Source organism: Camellia sinensis, unplaced genomic scaffold, assembly GCF_055761805.1.
Source record: "Camellia sinensis isolate YWXY unplaced genomic scaffold, ASM5576180v1 Unanchor2, whole genome shotgun sequence".
In the NCBI taxonomy this organism is placed as follows: Eukaryota; Viridiplantae; Streptophyta; class Magnoliopsida; order Ericales; family Theaceae; genus Camellia; species Camellia sinensis.
Window position 1 is genome coordinate 15,842,521 of NW_028129079.1, and position 6,741 is coordinate 15,849,261.

Sequence of the window (6,741 nt, forward strand, 5' to 3'; positions counted from 1 at the left end):
GTTTGCAACTAACCAGTCCATTCCCAGTATAACATCAAAATGAGCTAGGTCTAGAGGCATTAAATCTACTAGCAATTCAACATTCTCAATCACAACAACACATGCTCTGTATATGGATGCAACAATCATAGATCTCCCAGATGGAGTAGATACAGACAACACATAATCAAGGGGCTCTAGTTCTCTATTAATTTTCTCGGCAAACCTAGTAGATATAAACGAATGAGTAGAACCCGAGTCAATCAACACATAGGCATCTTGAGAGCAAATTAGCAACATACCTGACACTACTGCCTCAGCATTCTGAGTGTCTCCTGGTACCAATGCAAACACTCTGCCCTGTCTCGTCTACCCTCTCCCAGCATTTCCCTTCTGAACGGAACCCGAGGTATTCTCTCCTTTCTTGTTGTTATCAGCCTTAGTCTTGGGGCAATCCCTCACATAATGGCCCATCTCGCCACACTCATAACAGGCTCCAGAGGTTCGTCGGCAGATCCCGAAATGCTGTTTCCCACAATCCGAACACATCGGTTTAGCACTCCCTTCCTGCCTTAGGTTACTAGTACTGCCCATGTTCGTTCTCTTCTTGGTGCTCAGCTGTCCTCGGCGATTGTCATAGTTCTGCCTCTTTCGCTGGTTTTCTCCCGAGCTCTGGTATCGGTTCAAATTAGCTTCGGCGTGAATGGCTTTATCCAATACTTCGGCATAAGTCGGCATATCGAGTAAACTCACCCGGTCTTGAATCGGTCCACGAAGCCCACACTCGAACTTCCTGGCCTTCATATATTCGTCGTTGGTCATGTGAGGTACAAACCTCACTAATTCAGTAAAAGCGCGGTCATATTCCGCCACTGTTCTGTTGCCTTGCGTCAGAGTATGAAATTCGGTAGCCTTGCAGTTTCGAACACTTAGGGGAAAATGTTTCTTGTAGAACAACTCTAAGAATCGGGTCCAGGTCAAATCTGGGTTGCTCTCTCTAACCATCATCCACCACCTGCGGGCGTCATCATCCAATGTGAATGCTGCCAACGTCACTTCCTGTGCGTCGGTGCTAGGGAAGATCTCGAATAACTTTTCCATTTCCAACACCCATGCTTCAGCCTTCATCGGCTCTATACCCCCGGAGAACCTTGGCGGTCTCATTTTCTTGAACTCTCTGATCAAAGCTATCGTCCCATCCCCATACAAGGCTGGTTGCGGGGGAATTTGCGGCACTGGAGGAGGTGGAACTACATTTCGGCCGTTGGTCTGCTCGGCCTGAGTCGACGTAGCACTAGCGAACTGCTGTCTAGTTTGCCTCAGCTCGCGGGCCAAACCTTCAACTAATCTTTCCAATCTGTCCATTCTGTCTTCGGGCTGATCTCGGCCAAGCGGTGGTCTACCTCTCCTCATGACGCTATGAGTATGCAAGGTATGACTTTAAAACAATTAAGCAAATAACCACATAGGCAAGCAACAAATAAGCACATCAAGACAATGCACATCTCGTTCAAATAACAAATACCATGATTGTAACAACCCTCACCTTACTCTTGCCATACTTGCATACTTTTTTTTTTGCATGGTCTAGCTTATTATGTTAATTTGAAGGTTTTGCCTTGTCTTGATTTGCTTAAAGTTTGCTTGCATGATTTTGTTCTTTGCTTAGTGTGTGTGTGCATAGCCGAGGTCATCTTGAGCTTAGTCCGCCTTTGACCCTTTGTACTTAGGACTATCTTGAGGTCTTGTTTAACCCCATCTTCACCTCGGGCATTCTTTGCCGAGATGTTTCGTACTTGAACCTTGTCCGCAGGCAGGTATGGCCTAGGCCGAGATGTGGCGCACCCCGGCCAAGGTGTGGCACAGCTTAGTCAAGTGTCGTCCTCCCTAGCCGATGTTTTTCTATTCCGTTACTGGATCCATGTTTTGAGCCGATGTCATCCCCTTGCCGATGTGTATTACCCGAGCTTGCTGCATACGATTTGTCAGAGACCTGTCTTGTCTATCAATCACCTTTTGGAGCTGAACCAACCCGATTATGCCACGTGTCCGAGCTGTTTGTTAAGGCAGCCGACAGACCTTGAAACAAATCATTTCTTGTCTCAAATCTTTGTTTTAGAGAGAGAAGCTCTAGAAAGGGAGGGAGAAGAGTTCTTGAGTGAGAGTAGTCTTCCAAGCTTGATCTTGGTGGCTTGAGCCGTTAGATCCGAGTTTTGAGGTTAGAATCTTGATCTCCTTCGGTTGTTCTTGCTGATCATCTAGTTGCATTGCACGATCGGATTTGTTTTGCATGTCATGCATCGTTTTGAAGTTGGTTTGGAAAGAGAAAATGGTTTTTCATGTGTTCTTGAACAAAGTCTCATTTTGATTGAAGAGTTTGGAACGAAAACCATGTTTTTGTGTTTGTTCTTGCATGACCTTCTTGAATGGGTACTTAAGCCCATATGTTTTGAACTCTTGGCATGAAAACTCAGATTTTGTAACAAGTTGTGAACTTGCATCCATCTTTCAAATGATCATGTTCTTCATATTCTCCAAAGGAAAACCCAGGTTTCTCCTGACCTTGTTTAGCGGGACCTCGGCCTAGCCCTGGTCAGTACCGGTGTGTTTTTATGAAACGGGAGCAGTAATTAAGCTCCCCGCTTGTTTTGTTTTGTCCTTGACTTAGATCTGGCATGAATGCCGAGATCATTTGCATGTATACATAGAGCTTGCTTTGAGAATGTGACTTGCCATGTGATTGTAGGTCCTTGATATTGCTTTGAGTTTGCACCGGAAGAACTAGGTGAGTGGTATTATTGATAAAGCTATGTTATACTTGTTTGATAAATCTTGTTGCCTTGTTTGACAAAGTATTTTGTTAGCATGAATAAATAGCCCTCGTTTTGATGTGCCAAGTATACTCCTCGTTTCGATACCATCTTTGGAAAGGATACGGTCCTTGTTAAATCGGGCTACGGGCCTAATTAACACAAGTCCCTTGTGCTGGAGGACTCTAAACTTTCGCAGTACTAAGTATAAAAGGATACGGTCCTTGTTAAATCAGGCTACGGGCCTAAGTAACACAAGTCCCTTGTATTGGAGGACTCTAAACTTTCGCAATACTTTTGACCAAACGATTACGGATCGTACATGTTATGATACTTGTAATACTTGATGATGAATACGGTTCATCCCTTGCTTTGCCGATGTTATGATACTTGATGATGAATACGGTTCATCCCTTGCTTTGCCGATGTTATGATACTTGATGATGAATACGGTTCATCCCTTGCTTCGCCGATGTTATGATACTTGATGATGAATACGGTTCATCCCTTGCTTTGCCGATGTTATGATACTTGATGATGAATACGGTTCATCCCTTGCTTTGTCGATGTTATGATACTTGATGATGAATACGGTTCATCCCTTGCTTTGCCGATGTTATGATACTTGATGATGAATACGGTTCATCCCTTGCTTCGCCGATGTTATGATACTTGATGATGAATACGGTTCATCCCTTGCTTTGCCGATGTTATGATACTTGATGATGAATACGGTTCATCCCTTGCTTCGCCGATGTTATGATACTTGATGATGAATACGGTTCATCCCTTGCTTTGCCGATGTTATGATACTTGATGATGAATACGGTTCATCCCTTGCTTCGCCGATGTTATGATACTTGATGATGAATACGGTTCATCCCTTGCTTTGCCGATGTTATGATACTTGATGATGAATACGGTTCATCCCTTGCTTCGCCGATGTTATGATATTTGATTGATGAATACGGTTCATCCCTTGTCTTGATAAAGTTTCGATATGTTCTGTTTTGAAAGACCTCGGCTTTATTCATGCAAAACCTTTATTTTTAGTACCATTCACTGAGTTTTGTACTCACCCCTCTATATATATGTAGGTGATGAGCAGGATGGCGGTGACGCCTAGACCGTTTTGGATGCTTGTTTTGGATTTGTGCTTACGTCGGCTTTACTGTTGTAATTACGTCGGCGATGCCCTGTTTTGCATGTCGGCAGATCTTGAAAATCATGCTTCTTGACTTATATTAGCTGTATTTTGTATATGTCGGCTCGAGAAGCCTTTTGATCAAGATGTAACCTGTATATTTTATCTTGATGTATCTAAGTTGCAAGTTAATTGGAATGTTTGGCATTGCTTTAATCTACGCACAGCTCTTATGGACCACTCGTATTTGACTTATTGCTTCCGCATTTGTGAGCCCCCTATATCCATACTCTGATTGTGTTGAGTTTGAAAAGTTGGCCTTCGGTAATTACGGATTACTGGCCATCGCGGCACCAAACTACTAGGGGCGGTTTGGGGTCGTGACAGAGTGGTATCAGAGCACAAGTTCCTCGGTATACGTTATTCACACACTTTGAGTCCTGAAGAGCATAGGATTTCCCTTAGAAAGATGTTAGGGTTGCATCATGGTGTTTGTTGTTTGAGTGAAGTGTGCATTGTCTTGATATGCTTATTTGCTATTTGCCTATGTGGTTATTTGCTTAATTGTTTTAAAGTCATACTTTGCACGCTCATAGCATCATGAGGAGAGGTAGACCACCGCTTGGCCGAGATCAGCCCGAAGACAGAATGGACAGATTGGAAAGATTAGTTGAGGGTTTGGCCAGCGAGTTGAGGCAAACCAGGCAACAGTTCGCTAGTGCTACGTCGACTCAGGCCGAGCAGACCAACGGCCGAAATGTAGTTCCACCTCCTCCAGTGCCGCAAATTCCCCCGCAACCAGCCTTATATGGGGATGGCACGATAGCTTTGATTAGGGAGTTCAAGAAAATGAGACCACCGAGGTTCTCTGGGGGTATAGAGCCGATGAAGGCTGAGGCATGGGTTTTGGAAATGGAAAAGTTGTTCGAGATCTTCCCTAGCACTGACGCTCAGAAAGTGACGTTGGCAGCATTCACATTAGATGATGACGCCCGCAGGTGGTGGATGACGGTTAGAGGGAGCAATCCGGATTTGACCTGGACCCGATTCTTAGAGTTGTTCTACAAGAAACATTTTCCCCTAAGCGTTCGAAACCGCAAGGCTACCGAGTTTCATACTCTGACGCAAGGCAACAAAACAGTGGCGGAATATGACCGCGCTTTCACTGAATTGGTAAGATTTGTACCTCACATGACCAACGATGAATATATGAAGGCCAGGAAGTTCGAGTGTGGGCTTCGTGGACCGATTCAAGACCGGGTGAGTTTACTCGATATGCCGACTTATGCCGAAGTATTGGATAGAGCCATTCACGCCGAAGCTAATCTGAACCGATACCAGAGCTCGGGAGAAAACCAGCGAAAGAGGCAGAACTATGACAATCGCCGAGGACAGCTGGGCACAAAGAAGAGGACGAACATGGGCAGTACTAGTAACGTAAGGCAGGAAGGGAGTGCTAAACCGGTGTGTTCGGATTGTGGGAAACAGCATTTCGGGATCTGTCGACGAACGTCTGGAGCCTGTTATGAATGTGGCGAGATGGGCCATTATGTGAGGGATTGCCCCAAAACAAAGGCTGATAACAACAAGAAAGGAGAAAATACCTCGGGTTCCGTTCAGAAGGGAAATGCTGGGAGAGGACAGATGAGTCAGGGCAGAGTGTTTGCATTAGTACCAGGAGACACTCAGAACGCTGAGGCAGTAGTGTCAGGTATACTTCTAATTTGCTCCCAAGATGCTTATGTGTTGATTGATTCGGGTTCTACTCACTCGTTTATATCTACTAAGTTTGCCGAGAAAATTAATAGAGAACTAGAGCCCCTTGGTTATGTGTTGTTTGTATCTACTCCATCTGGGAAATCTATGTTTGTTACATCCATTTACAGAGCATGTGTTGTTGTGATTGAGAATGTTGAATTGCTAATAGATCTTATGCCTCTAGACCTAGCTCATTTTGATGTTATACTGGGAATGGACTGGTTAGTTGCAAACGATGCATCTATTAATTGTGTTTCGAAAAGCGTCACACTGAGACCCCCAAACCTAGCCGAGGTTATTTTCCAGGGTAAAGGGGTAGTGCCCCCACCATACTTGATTTCGTCCATTAAGGCCTGTAGGTTAATTCAGAAAGGGTGTCGAGGTTACTTGTGCAGTATACTGAGTGATCAGAATGGAAATGTTAGCTTAGCCGACATCCCGATTGTTAGGGATTTTCCCGACGTCTTTCCGGACGAATTGCCTGGCCACTTGACCGATAGAGAAATAGAATTTACTGTCGATATTACATCGGGAACGCAGCCGATCTCCAAACCACCTTATAGGATGGCCCCCGCTGAACTTAGAGAATTGAAACTGCAATTGCAAGAGTTGTTAGATAAGGGATTTATTAGGCCGAGCACTTCACCATGGGGAGCACCTGTTTTATTTGTTAAGAAGAAGGATGGCACACTCCGTCTTTGTATTGATTATAGAGAACTCAATAAAGTCACCATTAAGAACAAGTACCCGTTACCTAGGATTGATGATTTACTTGATCAGTTACAAGGAGCACGAGTCTTTTCTAAGATCGACCTTCGGTCTGGTTACCATCAGCTTAAAGTTAAAGCCGAAGATGTTGAGAAGACTGCTTTTCGAACAAGATATGGCCACTACGAGTTTTTAGTAATGCCTTTTGGAGTGACTAATGCCCCTGCTGCATTTATGGATTTAATGAACAGAATCTTCAAACCGTATTTAGATGAATTTGTAGTTGTTTTCATTGATGATATATTGATCTATTCCAAGAGTAATGATGAACATGAAAACCAT